This window comes from Ambystoma mexicanum, chromosome 3p, assembly GCF_040938575.1.
Source record: "Ambystoma mexicanum isolate Mex_15411 chromosome 3p, UKY_AmexF1_1, whole genome shotgun sequence".
NCBI classification, from domain to species: domain Eukaryota; kingdom Metazoa; phylum Chordata; class Amphibia; order Caudata; family Ambystomatidae; genus Ambystoma; species Ambystoma mexicanum.
This window is the reverse complement of record NC_090925.1, coordinates 1162945093-1162964806: the sequence shown is the minus strand read 5'-3', so window position 1 is coordinate 1162964806 and position 19714 is coordinate 1162945093. Positions and strand designations below refer to the sequence as shown.

Here is a 19714-nt window from a genome sequence, read left to right as displayed (position 1 = left end):
TTTTTTGCTCTTCTTGTCGGGAAGAGCTTCTGACCAAGACAAGGGTGTCCCAGCCCTCTTACGAGTGTTGGTGACAACTAGGGAGTCTGGCTTCAGATGTCCTCTTATATAGAGGGGGTCAGACTGTGCTGCCCTGAAAAGTTTTTCAACCCTGGGATTGACTGCTCTGGTGAGGTTTGGGTTCACCAGGGACGGATCTATTCTCCGCTGAATGGATTTAAGGATAGGGATGGTCTGGGCAACAGGCCTCCTTTCTACCACTAACTCTTCCGCGAAGTCCCTTTCCTCCTGTACACCGTGGGTGTCAATGTGGAAATGTTCTGCTGCGCGAGCGAGAACCTCATTTAGGAGGGGTTGGTTATCAACCGGGGAGTCGGTAACCGGGGCTTCGTTCTCTACCGGGGAATCTACTCTGTATGTTTCCGGCTCATCCTCTTCTTCTTCCTGGTCCTCATCGTCCCCATAGTAGCCCGTCCCGGTTTGCTCTTGAATCATACCAAATTCTTGGTCTTCACAAAAGGAAGCCTCTCCTTGATACTGTGAGTATGGAGTTGCGTAGGGTTGCACCTCGAAGGGTTCAGACCTCATCAGGGTCTCAAACCGGGCCTTCTTACTCAGGGGGATAGGATCAGTAGAGCCTGAGGGTGTGGCCCCTTGTGGATCATACGAGAGGAAATGTTCTAGATTTTTATCATAAAAATCAGCTAAAGAAGACATTCTTGACATGACCCTATCTATGTCTTCACTGGACCATTTTTTGGAACTGGGAATGACTCTCTCAGCAAGTCTATGGGATCTATCTTGAGTAGCTTTGCTGGTTGTGGACCTATCAGCAGACCTGGGTTTGTCTGTCTGTTTAGGGGGGGGTGGAGTGTTTCCCAGGTGTGGAAGAATGTACAGGTAGTTTCTTCTGCTGTTTTCCCCCCTCCCCGTGCGTAGAAAAATGTTTTCCCTGTCCCTTAGTGGCTCCGGAGTTTTTCGACACCTGGCGTCGAGGATCGGGAGAGGTGTCCCTGTCCTTCGAGCGTGGGGCCTCGCTGGCTTTAATTGCGGGCTCCGACTCCTGGAGCGCGGGCTGGGGGTGGAAGTCGTCTTCGTCTTCCGACGATCGAACTTCTGTTAGCCTAGGGAGCGAGGCACTCTTGGCAAGAGTGGATGATTGCCCAGAGTCATGCGGCGATCTTGATCGAGAGCGCCCAGAGGACACCGAATCGGACCGTTCTGTCTGTGCCTCTTTCCGAGAACTCGACGTCGTCGAGTCTCGGTTGGACTTTGTGTGTTTAGTGTGTGTAGTATGTGAAGCGCTTGTGTCGCCGGGGGTCTTCCCCATAGCCGCCCTGCCGGACGACCTTCCGAGGTCGGGGACCTGCGCTCGGCTGTCTTTCGACGCCGTAATGCCCTCGCCGTCCGAAAGTACGGCGTCGCTGCCATCGCTGAAGGCGCCCTCCGCTGCCATGGCCGCCTGCCTGGCGTGGTGGGCCCAACGCTTCGTCGAACGGTCCTTAAGCGTCTTAGGTTTAAACCTGCTACACGCTCTGCAGTTCGCTTCGGGGTGGTCCCTCGGCAAGCAGAGATTGCACGTGGCGTGCCTGTCGACCCAAGGGTATTTGCGATTGCACTTGGGGCAGAATTGAAAAGGGGTACCCTCCATACGCACCTTGAGGCAGCGGGCTGTTAAGTGTAGGAAATGTATAAGGTGTACCTATATACCAAGAGTGTAGAGTATGTACCACCCCCCACTCTCCCTACTTGCAGGCCGAGGCCAGCGGCCTACCAGGCCCGGGCCGAGGCCAGCGGCCTTCCAAGGCCCAAATCCGTCGTGCAGCAGCCGACGGTCGATTTCTTCTCCAGCCGGCGTCGAGTGTCGAAGTTCGACGTTGGGGTGGGGAAAGATGTCAATAGATTATTATTTTATATTTTAGCAAAAGTATGGCTAAGGCCAGGGGACTCCGCAAAATGCTTCCGACCAGTATGGCGGAAAAAAACAATCTGAGGATCCTAGACGCGTGAGGGATCTTTGGTACAGTGGACGTCACACTAGGGATAGTATTACTGGCACGCCCTGTGTCGACGCCCATTTTCGAGTTTCGAAAAACAACTGTAATACTCCGCAGCTTCCACTAGATGTCGGCCTATGCACAGCATGTGATCTAAGCAGATTCCACAAGCCTCAGAAATATATATATCACATGCTTCTGTTGACGAGTCCCCTTCCAGCCTCTGGCTGGGAACAACATACGTTAGGATAGTCCCATACTCTTCTTGGTGGTATGGCAGCGAAAACCACCTGGGCAGTGGGAAAAAGCCTCTTCACTGCCTTCATCAATCTCTTCAGTTGATGGAACAAACGTGAACAAGTCATGTAACCCAAATGCATGGCGACAACATGCACTGTAGAGAAATTGGCCACTTGTCTGCAAAGGTCAAGCATAATGCCGAAACTGCAGACATGGACAGCGCACCACAATGTGTCCACTTCTGCCAAACGAAAATCGCCACCAACGTGTGTTTCCTAGGCATACTTGTGCAGATCTACCACAAAGGCATCATCCAAAATCAATACAATGCGTTTCTCCATGTCAGCCCTCCTCACTACGCAGAATAATGAAAAATAGTTTTACCGCCCCTTCCTGTGAACCACACCCTCAGTACCTGATTGGATAATCCCCACAGTCCCATTTCCATTGGCCCGCATGGTGAGAAGTGCAGACTGTGGCACATGCACTTCCCCAAGTACCGCGAGGGCCGCGCCCCAGTAAAGTAGGAGCAGTCCTTCTTTCCTTTCCACAATTTTTTGTCCACCACTACCTCAATGGGTACTGTTAAATAGTCACACACGCATCCACCAAACACAGGCAAGACGTCAGCATCTAACACTGTCAGTTCTGTACAACACTTCATATGTATCGTTACACATTCAGACTGCAAGTGTTGTGTGAATCGAAAGCAGCTCCAGTACAATGTTCAGTAACACTATCCAAGACTTCTACACCCAGATTCATCCACATCGCCAGGAGTGGGAGAATACATTTCAACCAGGGTAGGGGATTTCGTCTGTAGTGGCGGCTCTGAAAAGTCTTTTAAAAAATGTTTTAAAAAAACTACGTGCTTGCACAGAACCTTGTTTGTTTTTGCTCTTTATCTCAGTTTCTGTTTCCTTTTCCTACTTACATTTTTACAGGATTCTCTTCAACGCTTCTTGTACAGTGTAAAACAACACAGCACTGCCAATGGCGGTCAAAGAAATGCCATTTGCATGGAACCAGTGCAATTTTCGCTCATTCATGGTGTCCTAGTCGGTGGAGAACATCCCAGCACTGCACATGAACTGACACATGCTTCGGTTTATAAAACACCTTCCGACCTCTGGCTGGGGACAAATTACACCGGCATAGTCCCATGCTCCTCTTGGTGGAATGCTTGAGAAAACCACCTTGGCAGTGGAAAAAAAAAATAAAAAAAATAAAAATAAAAAAAAATAAAAAATCGGCATCACTGCTTTCATCAACTTCTTCAGGTGACGGAGCAAACGTCCACACGACATGTACCCCAAATGTTCACCTCCAAAATGCACCACGACCACATCAACAGTGCCGACAGAGGCCACACATCTGCAAAGGTCCACCATGCCGCTGAAACTGCACTCAGACAGTGCCCCAGAAAGCCTCCACTCCTTTCAACTCAAAATTAACAGCAATGCCTCTTTGCACGGCATACCTGTGCAGATCTTGCACAAAGGTATCACCCACGATCAGTACTCTATTTCTCTCCATCTATGCCAACCTCACTAAAAAGAGTATTGGGGAAAAAATAATACCGCCCCTTCCTGTGAAGCACACCCTCGACACTTGAATCCCCACAGTTCCATTTCCATGCCCACCATGCTGAGAAGGGCAGAATGTGGCACGTGCGCTTTCACAGCTATAGCAAGGGCAGCGCCCCAGTAAAGCAGGGACAGGCCTTCTTCCCTTTCCACATTTGTTTTTCCAGCTCTCCCTCGTTAGGTACTATCAAACAGTCAGACAGGCATGCAGCAATCACATCCAAGACCTCTGCATCGAACACTGTAATTTCTGTACAGCACTCTATATGTACCGTTACACACTTACAGTACACATCTCGTGTGCTTTTAAACCACCTCCAGTAAAAAGTTTGCCAAAAGTATCCACGCTTTCAGCCTCCAGATTCACCCAGAGCGGCACCCACCACCACTATGTACAGGTAGCAATATTTATTTTCCTCCCAGCACTCCAGGAAGTGCAAAGAACCAATACTTCAAAGTGCAGTACAGTAGTCAGTAATCTGTGCAATGCACACTACCCAAGCACATAAAGTATCCAGTTCACGCCTATCCACTTCTGTACACACAGTATTTCAACACAGCACTCAGTGGGCACACAGCAGGAGTGTTCACGCCATAAGCTACAGCCATGGACTAAAAACTGTAGGATGTGTTAACAACCACCACACCCATGGAACCAACAATGTATGCAATGCTCACAAACCACACACTGAAAGCAACAATGGCCAACCTACTTGCAAGCAGGCCACATAGTTGTCGTGCAAGGGATCCAGCCATGCATCCAAGATGCTAGGGCCTCACCACACTCAACACACCATAGTACACCCTATGTTTAAATGCTCATGTCATCTGCAATGCACTCCCCAACAGCAATTGAGCCTGCCAACTTTCACCCTGGCCACATGTTTGCATGTATAGCTGCATGACGCTGCCTTGGGTGTGGTAAACGGTATGTGGGTGGCTGTGTACATTGTCCATATTTGAAATTTGTGATGCTGAGGACTTTCTTTGGTGGCGCAATATCTTAAAGCACTTCCTACAGCAAGGGTCTTATAAGGGAAACACCATAGCAAACGCAAATGCTCACATGTGGCTCCCTAATGACCAACACCATATGGTAATGTACGCATAGCACCTCACTTCGGGCGTTCTACCAAGTCTAAAAGGTCCTCCACAACCATTCATGAAAGGTCACCACCACCATTGGAGAGATGCAGAGTTAAACCTGCATGGCTGCATTATGTTGTGGTGGCTATCGTCAAGGTCTAGGCTCTTGGGTGCATGGTCTACAGTTTTGGCAATGCACCTTAGAGTGTAGGCCTTGCCCACACCCAGCACAACATAACAGAGCCATGATTGCGAACATGTGGCCACGTACCACAATCCACAAACGTACCATAGGAAGGGTGTTATAAAGGGCAAACCATAGCAAACGCAAATGGTCGCATGTGGCTCCCTAATGTGCAACACGTGCAATAACCTACACCATATGGTAACGTGCGCATACCAGCTCACTTCTGCTGTTCTACCACATCTAAAATGTCCTCCACAACCATTCTTTGAAGGTTACCACCCTCGGAGAGATGCAGAGGTAAAACTGCATGGCTGCATTATGTTGTGGTGGCTGTGGTGAAGGCCTAGGCTCTTGGGTGCATGGCCAATGGCCTATGGCCTTTCGCCGTGCACCCAACAGTGTAGGCCTTGACCACACCCAGCACAACATACCAGAGCCATGCAGGTGAACATGTGGCCAGGTACCACAATCCACAAACGTAACATAGGCAGCAACACTTCTACCCAAACCCCGCACCATAATACAGCGATGCATTCACACATGTAACAGTTAGCAGAATCCACAAACATACCACAGGGTCCGGCACCCCTACCCACTTATATTCGCATAGCATTGTATTAATGCCAACCCAACCACAAAATCTTCACAACAGTGGCCCTGCTCCCAGCACTGTAATAGGTGCAGAAAACCAATACTTCATGGTGCAGACAGCAGTCTGCACTCTGCTCAATCGACAGTACCGAAGCAACTGTTCACTCCATACGGTCCAGCCATGGACTACACACTGTAGGATGAGCTAACAATCTGCACACTCATGGAAACAACAGTGTATGCAATTGTTGACAAACCACACACACAAGGCAACCAAGGCACATAGTTGTTGGTGAAAGGCCTCCACCCATGCATCAAAGGGCCTACGGCCTTACCGCACGCAACACACCATAGTAAACTGTATGTTAAAATGTTTGTGTCATGTGCAATGCACTCCCCTTCTGCCATTGATCTGCCATCAGTCACCACGGAAAGAGGTCACCGCACCAGCTATCGTGCCGTAACGCAGGCTGCCTGCATTCACCATACAAGGTAGTTGCCTGTGGAAGTACCCGCAAATTGGCGCAATACGCACGGTTACTGCGGGCACACCACTGTCTTCTTTCCACCTAATGAGAAATCAGATGAACCACTTTTCACTCCCCCACCCTTTCCATCCCTTCTTCCCACCACCACCACATGGCGTAAAGTATGTTTTCCAGGCCCTTCCGGCGCGGCACTGTCCTCCGATACACCATGGCAGCGTTTCCCAAAAATTGACGCACAGCACGCTTCCCTCCAGCCAACCACTGGCCGTGTCCAATGTTCACCGACATCATGGCGTACTGCAAGCCAATTAGACTTTTGTCCGCGGAGCGAACAGGGAAATGAGTCAGCAGAGCCAGATATCACATTTTTTTAGACGTACATTTCAGTTCTTTGCAACAAAAGTACTGGTCGGAATTTCCACTAAACGCACAAAAACACGCTTTCGAAACCAAGCCCCCGCTCCTGCCACAATTTTGGTTAAAATCCGTCCAGCCGTTCAGCCTGTAGGCGTGCGCAACGTTTTTGGCCATTCAGTCTATGGAAGAAAAAAAAAAAATGTTGGACCCCCCCCCTCTAACTTTTGCCCCCCCCCTCCACAAAAGTTTTTGCCAAATTCGTCTACGGGGAGCAAAGCCGCCCAAAAAGTGGTCTTCCTATGGGTTTACCAACGTAACCATTACTACACGCCCGCTACCACGGGTTGTGTGATATATATATATATATGGGATACATTACTCACCGTAATCATATTTCTGATGCTTGTATCTGCTTAGATTCACATGCTGTGCATAGGCCGACATCTAGTAGAAGCTGCAGAGTATTACAGTTTGTTTTTCGAAACTCGAAAATGGGCGTCGACACAGGGCATGCCAGTAATACTATCCCTAGTGTGACGTCCACTGTACCCATGATCCCTCACGCGTGTAGGACCCTCAGATTGTATTTTTTCTGACATGAAGAGAAGTGCGAGTACAGATAATCCAAGCAGATAGATAGAAAGGTAAGACTACAAGCATCCATGCGCCTTCTCTCAGAGGGGAGGAAGGGTGGGTCGCATTTGAATCTAAGCAGATACAAGCATCAGAAATACGATTACGGTGAGTAATGTATCCCTTCTGAGGCTTGTGGAATATGCTTAGATCCCATGCTGTGCATAAATTAGCTAGCAGTACCTGAAGAAGGAGGTGGGATGTGAGAAGGGTCATGAGCAAATAAATGTCTTGGAACCGCTTGTCCCACTTGTGTATCTTGTCTTGGAATGGGTGTCAATGCAGTAGTGCTGAGTAAAAGTGTGAATAGAGCTCCAAGTAGATGCTTTGCAAATGGTGTCAAGGGGTACATTTGCAATGAAAACCAGAGTGGCCCCAATGCCTCTTGTAGAGTGGACTCTCGGCGTGAAAGGCAGAGTTTTTTCAGAAAGGGAGTAACACAGCTGGATACAGTTAATAATCCACTTGGAGATGGCACCTTTAGAGACGCGATCCCCCTCTCTGCCTGTAGCTACGGAGACAAACAACTGGTTTGTTTTCCTTAGCGGTCTGGTCTTGTTTACATAGTAGAGGACCGCCCTACGCACATCTAGGGTGTGTAGTTTCACCTCAGCCGAGCTTTGTGGATCTTGGAAGAAAGCCGGAAGCTCGATGGACTGGTTCACATAGAATTTGGAACTTAGGTGAGAACCTAGGGTGTGTGCGTAAAACCAGTTTATCTTTATGGAAAGTAAAGAAGGGATCTTGCACCGACAGACCCTTCTTATAGATGTAATTGCTACTAAGAAGGCTGTCTTATAAGTCAGGTGTTTGAGACTGCTTTTATGCATGGGTTCGAATGGGGGGCCCATGAGTTTAGATAGCACCACATTAAGGTCCCATCCTGGTGGTGGGGTTGAAATAGGAGGGTGAAGTCTTTTTACTCCTTCCATGAAGGCTTTAACTATTGGTACTTTCCACCACGACACCTTGTTATGGGAAGTGGTGTATGTCGACAGAGCTGCCAGGTGTACCTTCAGTGAGTTAAAAACCAGTCCTGCATCCAGCAGGTGGAGCATGTCTGTAACAATAGTGGAAGGAGTGCAATCAACTGGGTTGATTTGTTTATTCTAGCACCAGATAACGAATCTCTTCCATTTGTCAAAGTAGCAGTGCCTCATGTTTGGCTTCCTAGATTCTTTTAGGATGTCCATACACTTCTGTGGTAAATTGAGATGTCCGAACTCTATGACCTCAGGAGCCATGCTGCCAGGTTCATTGCGTTGGGTTGAGGATGCACTGTTTGACCTTGGTGCTGGGACAGTAGGTTGTACCAGGCCGGAAGTTTGATGGGTTCGCACACCGCTAATCTGCGTAAGTGTGGGAACCACGGTTGTCTCGCCCACATGGGAGCAACCAGGACATGCGTCATCGATTCTCTGTTCATCTTGTTGACCACCTTCCTGATGAGGAGTTGGTGGAAAAGCGTACGCAAACATTCCTGACCAGTTCATCCACAGGGCGTTCCCCTGGGAGTCTGGTTGGGGGAACCTGGATGCAAATCCTGGGCATTGTCTGTTTTCGCTTGTGGCGAATAGGTCTATAGTGGGGAAACCTCACTGAGAGAAGATATCTTCTATAACTTCTCTGTGTAGACACCATTCGTGTTCCTCTGGGAGGGGGTCTCTGCTCAGAGCATCCGCTAGAGAATGGAGATCTCCTGGAACATGTTGCGACGACAGGAAGATGTTCCGTCTGAGTGCCCATATCCAAATTTTCTGGACAAGCTTGGACAGATTTGGCGAACAAGTCCCTCCTTGCTTGTTCAGGTAAAACATGGCTGTAGTGCTGTCCATCCGGATTTGCACTGACAGATTTAGCAGGTAGGGCTCGAACGCTTGAAGAGCTCTGAATACTGCCAGAAGATCTAGCAGGTTGATGTGATTCTTGGCCACTGAATGAGACAAGAGACCCTGAGCTGTGTGGTGGAGATGGTGAGCTCCCCACCCTGTCAGGCATGCATCGGTTGTGACTACCGCCTGTATTTCGGGATCGTAAAAGGGTTTCCCCTTGGACAGATTTTCTCTTGTCCACCAGTGAAAGTTTTGTACAAGTGTTGGCGAAACGACCACTAGATAGTCCCACTGACCACTTGCCTGAGACCACTGTTTCGCCAACCATTCCTGCATGGGACGCATGCGCAGGCGCGCGTGGGGGGCCAGGTAAATACATGACACCATCATGCCCAGCAAACGCATTGCTTTGCGTACCGTTATCTGGCAACCGGACTGATATTGCGGAATTTGCAGCAGTATATTCCGAATTCTTTCCTTGAAAGGAAAGGTCAACCCCTCTTGAGTGTCTAGGATAGCTCCTAGGAACTGTTTGGAGGTGCTTGGCACCAGACTTGACTTTTTCTCGTTTATTGAGAAGCCCAATTCGAAGAGGAGGTCGATTGTCCTTTGAATGTTTGTTCTGCAAATTACTGGGGTCTCCCCGTGATGAGCCAGTCGTCCAGGTAAGGGTACACCGGGATTGCCTCCCTGCGTAGGTGTGCTGCCGCCACCGCCAGTACCTTGGTGAATACCCTTGGAGCCGAAGCTATCCCGAAGGGCAGTACCTTGAATTGGTAGTGCCGACTGTCCACCTTGAAGCGCAAGTACTTTCTGTGCGCTGGGAACATGAAAATAGGCATCTTTCATGTCCAATGTTGCCATGTAATCCCCCTTTTTTTTTTAGGAGGGGGATTACCTCCTGGAGAGTAGTCATGCAAAACTTTTGGGGCTTGACATACTTGTTTGCGGGCCGTAAATCCAATACTGAGCGCATTGTTAAATCTTTTTTGGCACAAGGAAGTAAGTTGAATAAATACCCTTGTTTACCTGGTGTGCCGGGACGAGTTCTATCGCGTCCTTTGCTAGAAGATTGACGATCTCCTCTAGGAGGATCTTCTGGTGGTCCAAAGAATGTATTTTTTGTCGTGGAGGATGGTTTCGGGGATGCTCTAACAGTTCTATGCAGTACCTTGCGGATATTGTGGACAGCACCCATCTGTCTGATGTGATCCCTTCCCAAGCTTGGGTGAAGTTGGAAATGCGTCCCCCTACAAACAACCAGGGAGTCCGGCTTCAGATGTCCCCTTATATACAGTGGGTCTGATTGGGCTGCCCTGAAAAGTTTCTCAATCCTGGGGTTCACTGCCCTGGTGAGGTTAGGATTTACAAGTGAAGGGTCTATTCTTCTCTGAATACACTTAAGGATAGGGATAGGGATGGCCTGAGCAACAGGCCTCCTTTCTCCCACTGACTCCTCGGCGAAGTCCCTCTCCTCTTGAGCACCCTGGGTGTCAATTTGGAAATGTTCTGCTGCTCGAGACAGAACTTCATTCAGGAGCGGTTGGTTGTCGACAGGGGAGTCGGTAACCGGGGGTTCCTTCTCTACCGTGTAATCTACTCTGTAGGTTTCAGGGTCTGCGAATTCCTTTTTTTTTAAATTGGAACTATGACCGCGCACTTCGAGGATGCTGGAATTCTCCTTTCTCTTAAGATGATCTCGAATAGGATGTCACACATGTCGGCCCACTCATCGGGATTTTGTTTTAATGTATGATTTGTCAGGCCGTCCAGGCCAGGAGCCCTTGAGGAGCTTAATCTTTTGATGTTCCGAATTATGTCATCTCTGGTAATTATAATGTTCCATGGTCTGTCTTCATCAAATGTTTCTTGGTCGCAGATTTTCTGTTGTTTAAGGAGAGTCGTGTAGTGTTCTATCCATTGTTCTTCGTTCACCATAACGCTTGTTAGGGCAAATTGGCGAGCTTCAGTGTTGTTTATGATGGCCCAAAATTCTTTTGAGGTTTTATTCATCATGCTAGCCTGCATGTGTTCTGCATCATTTTGGGACATAATTACCTTATGCGATTGTATCCAGTTTTTATAATTTCTTTTTCATTTTTTTATTTCCTTTTTGGTTTTAATACTTTGCCGAGCTTTTAGAGCACGCATGTTACTACATAACTGTCGATTCTTGGATACAATTTCATAATCGTAGCAATGGGTTTGCTTGAATTGATGTTTTTGACTAGGTACCCTAACTTCTTTGTATTGATCCAAAACCTGACATATGTCCTAAATCGAGCAAGCATACTAAACATCTGCTCAGATATATCGGCACTAGAAGACCTAGCGTCATCAGTTTGATTGAATTTACTGATGATAAAAATCTTGGGGAGTAAGATTATATATCCAATCAGGAGTGGTATTAAACACTCTCTGGCAAGCACGTTCTGCCCTTTATGATATGGGCTTCCTATTAAGTCAGGATTTACTAAAAAATAAGGAAGAAGCAAGAATTTATGGACATATGCGGAACGAAGAAAAGAATATAATACAAAATAAATGGAAAAGCAAAGCACTAAATCAGAGATTATAACAATGCGAGCGGGGGATGAAATTAAGTTAATATCATGGAACACGCAGAGCCACAGACATTTTATTAACGCTGAATGTAATGCTCTATTCAGTTACGACATCATAGTTTTTCAGGAAACCTGGCTCCTAGATACCCCTATATGGGACCAGTATAACATTCTAACTGTACCAGCTTTAAAATCCATTCAGGGCAGGCCCATTGCAGGACTCCTCATGGCTTTTAAGAAAGATGGGAATTTCAGGATTCAATTTTATACTACATATACTGGGGAAGGAAACATCTTATCACAGAAAACTTTTTTAAACATCTAAATGCAATTTTGGATACGCTTATGCTAGACAAGACTATTGACCATACTTTAGTGATGGGATACCTACATTTACATCTAATAACGAATGATGAGTTAAAACAAAACACCAGAGGAAGAATGTTATGCCACTGTGGTGGCTGAGAGGAACTATAGAACTTTGAATGGTACATGTGTAGGAGATATTCCACCGGCTAAAACCTGGCATAGGGAAGATCAATAGGCTTATTTGGACTATATGCAGATATGAGATTTCTCAATGTAAAATCGTTGAATGTAAAACATCTGCATGGAGTGACCATAACCAACTGTGTCTAGTATGGGTTTGGTTAGACTTTCAACAACAACCAAAAATAAATCAACATATGGCAAATTTGACAGTCAATAATTCGATGAATCGAGTGAAATGGAATAAAAGAAATATGGCTCAATTTCAAGAATTACTGACAAAACAAAATCAATATAATGCTCCCCAGGAACAGCTGTGTTATGTGAGCTCCATGCAGCTATTTAAGAAAGGTGGATCTACTGTACAGGGGCCCAATAATGGACATCTTCATGCTTTTGATTATGAACCAAAATAAAAAAAGCAACTTTACGAAAAAATATTCGCCTAATGAATAATGTTACTCTTGTTATAAGAGCAGTAGAGATAAAACAATTGAAGTCCACTTACAAAGGCTAGTTAAAGAAGAGGCGAGCATATCAGTATCAAAACGATGGTGAAGCCATGATGAGACAAATCATACTGAAATCCTCAGCAGGTATATGGGCGCTCCTTAATGGAGTCACCCATCAAGCACAAAATACAGTTCAAATTAATCCAATAACTGAATGTGCACGTAGAGCCCATTATAGCAATGTATCGATCCCCTTTCTTGGAATTAACTGATGCTTTGGAAAGAATAACAATTGATCCTAAATTTTCCATCGAGATCTCTGATATCGAAGAGTGTATATCCAAACTGAGTTCATCTAGGGCGTCTGGCCCGGACGGACTGCATAATTCCATGATGAAATGTAACAAAAGGGAATGGGCCCAAATACTGCATGTGATCTTCATGAATGTTATGCAAACTGGTTCTCTTCCTCCATCAAGGAAATCCTCAATTATATTACCAATCTTTAAAAAAGGAAATAGTCTAGATCCTAGTGCATATAGGCCAATTGTGCTACTTGATTGCCCCGGGAAAATCTTTGCAAGGCTAGTTTTAGCTGAATTTAACAAATGGCTTGATGACACAGAATTGAGAGATCCATTTCAAACATGTTTTGTTCGTGGAATGGGAACAGACATCAATTTAATATCTTTAAATACTATAATTCAGCACGGAAGACAACAAAACCAAGCCCTATATGTGGCCTTTGTGGATTTTCGGGCAGCTTTTGATATAGTCTTCAGAGAACTGTTGTATATAAAACCTTTGGAAAAAGGGTGCCCTTGGTTCATTCTAAAACAGGTAGTTGAACTTCACACCGCAACAATGATACAAGTTAGGATAAGGAATGATGGCCTGCTGACCAGCCCAATTGAGACCTATCGTGGTTTGAAACAAGGCTGTCTGTTAACGTCTGCTTTGTTTAACTTTTTTATTTCAGGTGTAGGCTCTTCCTTTAAAAATCTAACATTAGATGCTCCTAAACTTCAAGATAGACTAATCAGCTGGCTGTTATATGCCAACGACATGGTTCTCATCTCCAAGACGCTTAGAGGTCTAAGAGCATTGCTTGTTGCCTTGGATCAATATGCTCAAAAAAACTATATTGATATTAATACAACAAAAACGCAAGTGATGCAATTAAGCACTGTAAAACAAAGAGGTAAGAACTATCAATGGCGAATACAAAATACCAATTTACAGAAAGTGTCTTCCTATACATACCTAGGAATATGTGTGGATAACCATCCGCGAGATAACCCCTATGAAGATCAGATGCAAACAAATCGACTTACAGCTCAATCGAAAGCATTCATAATAAGGGCCAAATTTTGTAAATTTAGCATACAGCTGTTAATATATTACAAGCAAAAGTTGGTTCCAATAATACTCTATGGCATATAATCAAAAGAATATCAGCCATATCAATGTTGGTCCAGATTCGAATCCTCCTATTGGAAGAAAGCCGTTGGCTTGCCTAGGTCTGAATCAATAGCTATTATTAGACATGAACTGAGGTTGATATCATTATATGCCCTTTATAAATGGAAACTCTGTGCATCGTATAGAAAATGTTTAATGGGACATCATAGTAATGGTCTATTTAATAGAGTATCAAATTATCTTAAAATATCAGGTGATAAATTTCCCAACACATGGCGCTTACAAGCACAAAAGTTACTGTATGGGGCAGGTATATCAGAATTGCTATTGACCGAAAATCCTGATAAAGCTAAATATAAAATCTGGTTATATGACTGGATTCAAACCAGGAAATGCTGTATGAAAATCCAAATATTCAAGCAAAATCCATTTCGCTTAAAAAGATATAGTAGACCGGAATCTTATCTTGCGATTCTGATTTTCAATCTGACATTTTGCGATTTAGGCTAAACATTTGGTTTACGAAGGAATTACTTTACAGGTGGAAAAAGATCACTGTAGAAGAGCTAAATTGCTAGTTCTGTAACAGAACTCCTGAAACCATGAAACATCTAATGGTTGAATGTATTGAATTGTCATCTCATAGAATTAGTCATCTAAAACATCATTTTGAAGAATATACAATTATGACACCTGACAAGCTATGGGATGCTATATTTCATACTGACAAGAAAGTCCGTTATGCCATTATAAATTCTCTCCAAAAAAAAAACAAATTCCTGCAAGACTTATAGAAAAGAGTATAGCATGTCATGACATTGTATAAGTAAGAACATTTACATTGTGATTATTTGTCATGATAATACTGTTGCATGCATATATGAATCAATGTATTTTATTATCAGAGAAACAATGAATTGTTGTAAATTCATTAGAATGGAAGGTTGTAAACATGATGATTTTATGAACTTTTGTTTTGTAGATGTTGAAAGCTCGAGTTATATCGACCATAACTAATCAAAATAAAAAACATTAAAACGAACTATCAACAGGTTCAGGTCAGCCATTTCAGATGGCTATGTGCTAGTGAAAGGAGAACCAGTGGGCAGGCACTTCTTAGCACGTAATGCCCTTATGTCTATTTGCATTAAGGTCCTTCCTAAGGCTAGGTATTCCGTCCATTGGGACGTTAATATGGTCTTGGACTTATTTCGCTCTTGGCCCCATAATGACGAGTTATCTTTGCAACAACTTTTCTCTAAGTTGCTCATGTTACTGTGTCTCATCTCCATCAAACATCAGGGCTTTGGATGTTGATAATAAAGTGTTTTCCCCGCAGGGGTAATCTTCTTTGTTTCTAGGAGAACTAAATGCATGATTTCTTCCATTTCATACACAGCATTTTCAGAAGATCTGAAACTGTGTGTGGCGCAAATGTTTAAAATGTTTTGAGTTAACGACAGAGGGGCTTAGGTCTCTGGGTACCTCTCAGCTGCTTATTTTTCACAGAAAGCACTATAAACCTGTGTCCACGGCCACTTTAGCCAGGTGGGTCATGAAGGAAGCAGGTATTGACAGTTCTTCCTTTAGGGTGCATTCATTAAGGGGTGCTATGGCTTCAAAAGCCGCCTTCCTGGGGGGAGGTCTGGAACATAATTTTAAAAAGCAGTTGATTGGTCCAGGCAGTCCACATTCAAGACATTTTACCATACCCCTATTTATAATGTTGCAATTAAAGCGATGCAAGGGCTTTAAATTTGCATAATATGAAGCCTCCTGTCTTGATATAAATGGTTAATCCCCTCACTAATGTGAGAGGGGGTTTAGATTCTATTAAAGACAAGGAGACGAGTATTATCCCACCCACCATTTTCTGTTTGTTTTGCATGCAGCTTCGGGGTGAGGTGATCCAGTCAAGGAGGTTTCTCGAGTGCCCCAGTATGGTGCGGTATAAGAAGGTCCCGGAGCTGGTCATGTTTTGCGTTTTCCGTGCTACTGTGTCTAATCTTCAGGGATGGCGTCTGGTGTGGTGCAGTTACAGATAAGGATATGATACTAGAGGAAAGGACTTATATGGGGGAGGGTCTCTGCCTATTGGTTGCTAACAGGATCTGCCCTTCATCATGGAAGGGGGATTCCTCCCTTTATTATCACTGAAATGCTGTTCTTTTCAGTTTAAGTTAATGAATCTTGTTTTGTTTCGTTCTTTTCTTTGCTGCTATGGTGTCAGAAGTAAAGATTGTATGCATAATATTCACCTCCTTGTCTCTAATAGAATATAAACCCTCTCTCACTAGCAAGGGAGATTAACCATTGTATGCACGTTTTCTGAGTACAATCATGTTTCCCATACCCGTCTATCATGCAATAAGAAAAACTTTGCAAATCACTTAAATTCAGTTTACTTGTCATAGTACAGTGGGACTGGGCATCGGTTGGACAAGTGGATATACAGTGCAAGGTATTGTTGACATGTCTACCAAATGTGCATGTAATTGAATGTCATTTATTGTGCATGTTTGTGAAGTTCTGCAGAACTCGAATGTAGACCGTTACTCATGGGATGTATAGACTCACTTATCCCCCACATTTGAATAGGATGAGCCCTATTAAACAATTTGGTCCAGCTGCCACACACGGACTGCTATAGCATTCCACACTGCCTCGGAACACTACATATTACGCTTAATATAATATTTGCATACAAATATCGTTTATATTCTCGCATGAAAATAGTGCATTTATTTCCACGTATGCTCTGCCAATCATCACAGTCCTTTCAAGCCATAACAGCGGCAGTAAGTCGCAAATATCAATAAGTATCACTACTACAAACAAAACGAATGATTCTAAAGGAAAGGCGAGAAAACAATACGGTTTTACGCATAAAACAACGAATCCACGAGTGGTCATAAATACGTTACGGCTTGTGGATTTGACATAGATCTAAAACCGCCCTGAAGGGGTTAATTATAATTAGCACCAACAGTGAAAATGGACTACTCGTGGAGGCATTTAGGCGCATGGGTGGGGAACACGAGCTCGTATACGGGTGAAATTAAATCTAGTTCCAAAATGCAGATGCGCCCTGCCGTTAAAAAGTAACGCTTATCAAAATCATTAAACGTAGTGCTTCCATTGATTTTATAGTCCAACAAATGCTCCCCTTGGCCTCCCACAGATGCTGCTTCGTGTTCTGCGTCAGCAAAGCCACGATGTCAAAGAGGACAAGTGTGTATTAGCAGCAGGGCCTGCGATGATGGATGGTAAACTGCGTATGTGCGGAGCTTGGCAAGGGAGGAGGGATGTGCGTAACGCGTAAGGGCGGAGGGGCATTGTAATGCATGGAGCGGGGCGGGAGTTGGCCGTGTGGGTGTCACGTAATGGAGGGCGGGGCTGCAAGTGTGGGTAACCGTAATGTTAATGCGTAGGGAGGGCAAGAGCTGGCAGGGTGGATGTCATGTTAAAGAGGCAGGGTTAACGGGGCGTGGGTACGCCGGCGACAACACTGTTGGGAATGGGAACGTGCGCGGAGGAGTGGTTTGAAGACCGGGGGTTGCGTATGTGCAGTGTGGAGATCAGAGCTGGTGATGCAGTCGGGGCTGACCATGTCCATAGCTCTCAACTCACGCTTTTGGCGGGTGTCACCCGTCTTGTAAAGGGCTGACTCACCCGCCAAGCCTCCTGCACGCCCATTAATTCCAATGGACGTCTCGCACGCCAAAAACAAAATCGGGTGTTTTCACCCGCCTTTGCGACATAAATGGTTGAGAGCTATCCATGTCACAAATGCTTAAAATGTGGTTGTAAATGCTTGCGAGTGTTAGAGCTTAACGAGGGGGGGCGTCAAGAGGAAGGGTTACATCTAAGCTGTGGGTAATGGAAAGATCAAAGTGCGGTAACCTAACCTGTGGTTTGAGGGTTGGTTTGTGCGCGAGCAGGAGGTATGCACCGTGTGTTTGCATGTGAGGAGAATTCTTGTCATGCCAATTCGAGGGAGGAACATGATACGAGTGATGCAGTAGCGAGACGCCCCCAGAGGAGTCATTTGGTAAGCCGTGAGAGTTTGGAGAAGGTAAACAGCCACTCCCCCTACAGTCCCCTCCAAAGCGTGCAGGCAGCACTTGCTGCTGTACATTTCCACTGTCCAGCCTGCGCAGCATCCTCACGCATTGTCAACACGGCGGCTCAGGATGCCTCGTGATGCAAACTTAACACCGTGCACCCTTCAAATCACGTGTGGTGAGGGGAGGGGCCCGATCACCAATGCAAGTGCATCACTCAGTCATACTGTAAGTATCACTTGAGGCAAGAGACCCCGAACGGTTAAAAAATATGTGCTGCGTAGCACGAACTACAAAGTGCCTAGAACACACAAACGCTGGGACCAGCACCATTTTTCGAACTAGGGTTGATGCATTACAAATCCAGCTCATAGGTACATTGTATATATTTTTTTTATTACACGTCAGCAGCAGGTACATTTTCAAACCTCGAAACTACCAACCGCATCTCAAGAGAAGCTGCCTAGCACAAATGCCCCTGGATTCATGGGGGCGGAGGGGCAACGACAGTGTTCAACATTGTTTACCTCCCAGTCCCGCCCCCACCCCCTCCTAAACTAACAGTCCTCCATGTTCTCCGACAGTTTTAAAAGTGTATGGATGCGGGATACGTTACTCTCACCCACAGTAAATACTCAGCACCTAAGCACAGTAAAAGTTGCTGTTTACCTCGTCCCGTCCTGGTCCAAGACCGCTATCCGGGGCAGCAGCATGCGGCATCCCTGCCCAACGCACACCCCCTTCCGATCCTCCAACGCAGCGACGTGCTAGAATGCCAAAGAGGCCGCCCGAGCACTCGCCGGAGCTATTTTTACCTACCGTGCCACCCTCATCAAAGGCTCGAAGAGAAGAGGTCCCCGGGTTCCAGCCAGTGAGAGGATGCAACGGAAATACAAAACATACTACTACTATCAGAGCACTCAAAAAACATGCAAGGACTAAATCCGGGACCACCACACAGTAAATCCTTTAAAAGAAAAAAATATATAAGAATACCTCTTCCTAGGAACGGATACAAACTAACTCCATGTCTCTGGGAAAGAAATGAAACGCTTCCAAAGGAGATGGCCGCTGCTGTCAAATCCAACCGATTAGGGATCCTCGGTGTTGGAGGGGTGGGGGGGTGAAACGCCCAGCAAAAAACAAACCCAAAATGAAATATCGCTTTGAATCCTCAAGGGTTTCCTCCCTTTTCAGGGACCTAGGTAAGGGCATGGACTGACATCTGAATGCGAGTCTCCTCCTCCTCGCAGCTCTTCCTGATGCAAGGATATAAACACACACACACGCAGTTCGTAGGGTTCGGGTTGCAAGTCGGATCAGGTCGGTTTCTGAACGGATGTGAGAAAAAGCCCACTCCCCCCCACTATTTTCTCTTCACCCACACTCTCGTTTCTTTTAGTTCTAGCGACAAACACGCAGCAGTAGGCTGGCTGCTGCAGTTTGCACACCAAGCCTCCGACTTGAAAAATCTTTTGGCGCCATATTAATGACGTACTTAAAATTTCCCCATTTCTTCCTGCGTCAAAAGAGAAAGACTGGTCACTTTCAAAACGAAACGTGCAAACCCCAACCGATCGACCCGTTTTGAGGTGGATGCTAGACAGGGGTATTTGGTAGAAATGTAGCTCAAGTGCAAGTTACAGTGAGAAAAGCGGGGACGTTTATCGGTCCTGCGAACTTATGTTTTTTTTTTTTAAAGGGGCCAGATCTCGGCTCTTGCGTT

General features: G+C 45.6%; 1 protein-coding gene across 11 annotated transcripts in view; it reads right to left on the bottom strand.

The window, feature by feature from the left end:
* JADE2 (jade family PHD finger 2) overlaps window positions 1-19487 on the bottom strand; it is a 1406581-nt gene extending 1387094 nt beyond the window's left edge. For 6 of the 11 annotated variants that reach the window (XM_069652566.1, XM_069652563.1, XM_069652565.1 and 3 more), the window contains exon 1: window positions 18985-19486. The gene's annotated coding sequence lies outside the window, so the exon portion shown is untranslated. Of the gene's footprint in view, window positions 1-18657; window positions 18848-18984 lie in introns of those variants that run through there. The other 5 variants (XM_069652559.1, XM_069652560.1, XM_069652562.1 and 2 more) reach the window with 4 other exon arrangements.
* Between the last annotated feature and the right edge of the window lie 227 nt (window positions 19488-19714).